Raw genomic sequence first — 4397 nt, 5'->3', positions numbered from 1 at the left:
TCTCTCTCTCTCTCTCTCTCTCTCTCTCCCTCCCTCCCTCTCTCCCTCCCTCCTACCCTCCTTCCTTCTCTCCCTCCCTCTGTCCCCCTCTCTTTCTTTCTGTCTCTGATGAAGATCCTGTGCCAGCAGAACTCAATGAATAAATGGTAAACACATGACTACTATATGTTTTATGAATTTGAAGGTTCTACCAGCTTCAGTGGATTGTCCTCCATTAAATTTTTAAGTAGAAGTGCTAAGAAGCAGATGTCTTCATACTGATTTTCATGGGGAAAAGTTATAATACCAATAACATGTTTCTTTACTGGATTATTTTTATTAGATATCCTTGTCAAGTCCCTAGTATTCTATTAAAGTGGTTTAAAACATCAATGAATATTTACTGTTTTGAAAGTTATTTCTGAATCTCTTCAAATATCATATGCTTATAGTTTTGTTATTTGGATAATTAAGTCAATTATATTGATTAATATTTTTATTATTAGATAAGTTGATGAAATCAACTTATTCACATTTATATGCTTTTAGGAATTAATAAAAGTGGCTAATTATTTCTGCTTTCATTTTATATTGTGAGATTATATTTTTACCACTTGCTCCTTCTTTTTTCTTCCTTCCATCCCCTCCCATACAATCCTGTTTTCTCTTTCAAATTCATAGCTTCTTTTTTCATTTTTATTGCATAAATATATGCATATGTACATATACACATATTCATGCATAAGTATGCATAAATACATACATGCATAAGTATGCATAAATACACATATACATATATATTATATACAAATGTACATTATATACATATATACACATATATACATATACACATATACACATATACATATATACATACATACGTACAGCCTGTTCAGTCTGTGTTATCTTACTTGTATGTACAGGTTTTTAAGGTTGGGCATTTGGTATTGGAGAGCCAATTGGTACACTCTTCCTTGGAGAAGACTATTCCTCCAAGCCTTCAGCATTGTGTAGTTGCCTGTAATTCTTTGTGTACGGGTGAGGCCTTGGGGGCTTAGCATGTTGATTTTTTATCCTGTTCAGCTCATGTTCAGATAGTCACATTGGTGAACCTTTACATGTGTAGCTTTACACTAGTAGGAGGCAGAATCTTACAACACAATACCTGATGCTCTGGTTCTTATGACCTTTCTGCTCCTTCTGCAATGGTTCCCGTACCTTAGCTGCAGAAGTTTGGTTTAGATTTATCATGTGAGACTGAGCTCAACATCTCTGCATTTTGATTGCTTGTGATTTTCTGTAATTGTCTCCATCAAAAGATAGTAAAGTTTCCTTGGAGGGGGGCTTCACATCTCTGTATCTATGCAGAGAAATATTTAGAATATATTAGTGGATTATGTGAGTTTATGATATCCCCAGCCCTGAATAGCTTCTAGGTTTCCAATACTTGGTATGATTTCTCTTTTGTGTATGTGTATGTTTCTTATGTCCAATTAAAGACCTGTTGGTTACCAACAAAATAGTCATGTCGCTACTGCACCCTTAAGACCTATTGGTCTCTGTTGATCATTGCAGTTTGTAAGCATTGTGAGTAAGACTGTTGGAATCTTCCCTCTGTTGGAAACCTTCATGAAACCTTTGGATATATTGAAAGCAAAACCTTTGGGAGAAGGCTTTCAATTCAAATCTAGCTTGTGGGCATTTGGGCTTTGTGACCAAAATGCATGTTCCCCCTCTTAGGAATAGGGACTAATTTTCCACCTCTCAGAGACAATCAAGGTCAATAGCAATAGCCTATAAAGTTTTGAAAATCTCTTAGACAACACTGTCCTTCAACTCAAAGGAATGCTTCTTCTCATGCCTGGTACTGGGATTATTGTTAGATGATCTAAAATGAAATTTTCCCATCTGGGCTTACAATGCTCCCTCCCAGAGGTTCACTGGTTTTTTTTTGTTGTTTTGTTTTGTTTTGTTTTGTTTTTTAAGAACAATTGCATGAACTTAATATGCAATTTTCCTTTTTCAAGTTGTTCTTGTCAAATTTTTATATCATGATTACAAGTCTCACTAAATAAGCAGCTGACTTTCATTCTTATTTTCATATTGAAGTGTGTCCATTCAGAGAAATGTATTGAAAGCCTGATCAATTTTACACAATATATTATATATTTTACATATATAATATATCATATATGTATTTATCATCTTTGAATATCTGTTCATATACATACATATACAAATGTGTTATATCATTTTACTCATTTTTATGTATTGAAATAGAAAGGTGAATCACTTTGAAATTTGGTGTCTTTCCTAGTTCAACTCCTTTGTAAAACTAAAGATGTACAATCCAAAACACACAAACAATACTATATGCATTTTCTTAATCTCAAGCTTTCTTTGTGACACTACATTTATGCTCATGCTATATTAAAAATCCCAATTTACTTTATACACAAAATACTCTCAAGAATATTTACCTTTGATTGTCTACAATTTCCAGAAATTATCATTGTCAAATAAAATTTTGACCTTTGTTTTTGATTGACTATTCCTCATATAAGAAATTTAGATTAACTTTCAAGTATAAATCTAAGGTAACACTAATTATTAGCAAGTAGCTTGCAAAAGATAGTAAAGAGGACAAAGAGAATTTATTGGGGATTGATAGGCCACTTTGCATTCTCTGGGCTAATCCAAAGAAATCCAATCCTTTTACAGTGAAAATAATGGAAATATAAATAGCTCCCCTGTGTTTTGGTAAACATAGTGACAATAATTTTTTGGAATAAAAAAAACTAACTTGCTTTATTGTATACATTTTAATGGGTAGTGAGAGTCTATGTTTTGATTGATAGGAAACTCCATGACTGAGCAAAGTGGATGCTGATCTATCCCATAATATAGTCTATACCATTGACTAAATAAGACAAGTTTTTAGACTATCATGCCCTTACTCATGAAGCACTTGGAACTCTTGAAAATTTTCTTCATTCCATATCTCATTGTCTAACGTCATGTTTTCTAGGACTGCTTTCCCTTTTTGTCTCTAGTTTCTTAACTTCCTGGTGGAGGATGAACCAGATAATATTATCTGGTTATAAATTAACGTTATCACATGTCAGTGATAAGACTCAACCAAATGGTGGGCTCCATGGATTTGCATTTGTAGAACTGGTATGAGTACTTCTTAATGATCTAACTTATATTGAGCCTATATTTTCATATCTCAATATATAAGATATTTCATAATAATACGTCTGCATCTCAAAAGATTATTACTGAGCATAAGAAAAGGAAATTAAAATAAATAATTACACAAGAATTTTCTTTCATAAAATGATTTGTGCACAGGTAAGGTAGCCCTAAGTTTCTCAAATATAGCTATTAACTCAGGGGCATAAATGTTCTCATTCCATGAGAAATGATTTTCTCTAAATGGATTAGAATCCTTGATTCTTAGGATGTCAAAGACAAATTTTAAAAGAAATGTTGTACAAATGGTTTAAAATAGTTCATTATATATCCTATTTGATGATAGAGTTTTGAAGTTCTAGGTTTTAAAATTCCTAAATCAGAGATAGATATAGACATAGACATAGACATAGACATAGACATAGACATAGACATAGACATAGACATAGGTATAGACATAGGCATAGGTATAGATAAAGATATAGATATAATGATAGTAGTAATTTCCTTACTTTGCCTCTATTTCATAATACTACCTTAGACTTTCAGAGACAAACTTGAACTTACCTCTGATATTTCATAACATATTCCCCAGGATGCTTTTCTGTTGCTTCCAGCCTCATTTTCCAGAACATTAAGCAATTATTCTCATTATTGGTTAGCACCCACTTTGCATAGTGACAAGATGCAAGATAGCCAAGTATGACTGAGGTCTCTGAGTTTCTAGCTGTGTTTCAACTATAATTTGAGTCTCATCAAAGAAGCCACATATATCACACTTTTAGCCAGTGAGTAGAGTCCGTAAGATTTAAAACAAAGTCATCTTTCCTAAGGAAAGCTTATTATTTCACCTCCTGGAATAAGGAATACACTAATATTTGGGTGATCAGTAAGACCCTTGGCGTTATATGCAAGGAGTTAGCATCAGATATTTCTGGTCAAATTAATAGTCAACAAGTATTTTCTGGATTGGCAGATAGCCATACATTCTTCCAGATATTGGTAACATTTCCTCAATTTATTCAGGACTTATTTGGCATCCATTATCAGAGGGAACAATGATGATTTGTTTACCTTTAAGTGATATAAGGCAACTTAGAGCAGGGGTTGGCAGACCATGACCCTAGTTAATATGGCCCAGCCTTTGTTCCTCAGTGGTTCATGACATGATTGTTTTTGATATTTGAACATTATTAAAATAAAAAAAACAATAGAACGAGATT

At 33.0% G+C, this 4397-nt stretch overlaps 1 protein-coding gene across 5 annotated transcripts in view; it reads left to right on the top strand.

The window, feature by feature from the left end:
- The window catches only part of Tenm1 (teneurin transmembrane protein 1), an 803700-nt gene that overhangs the window by 191725 nt on the left and 607578 nt on the right, over positions 1 to 4397 (top strand). The gene's annotated exons all lie outside the window — the stretch shown is intronic.

Source organism: Mastomys coucha, chromosome X (assembly GCF_008632895.1).
Source record: "Mastomys coucha isolate ucsf_1 chromosome X, UCSF_Mcou_1, whole genome shotgun sequence".
NCBI lineage: Eukaryota > Metazoa > Chordata > Mammalia > Rodentia > Muridae > Mastomys > Mastomys coucha.
This window is presented reverse-complemented; position numbering and strand designations above follow the sequence as displayed.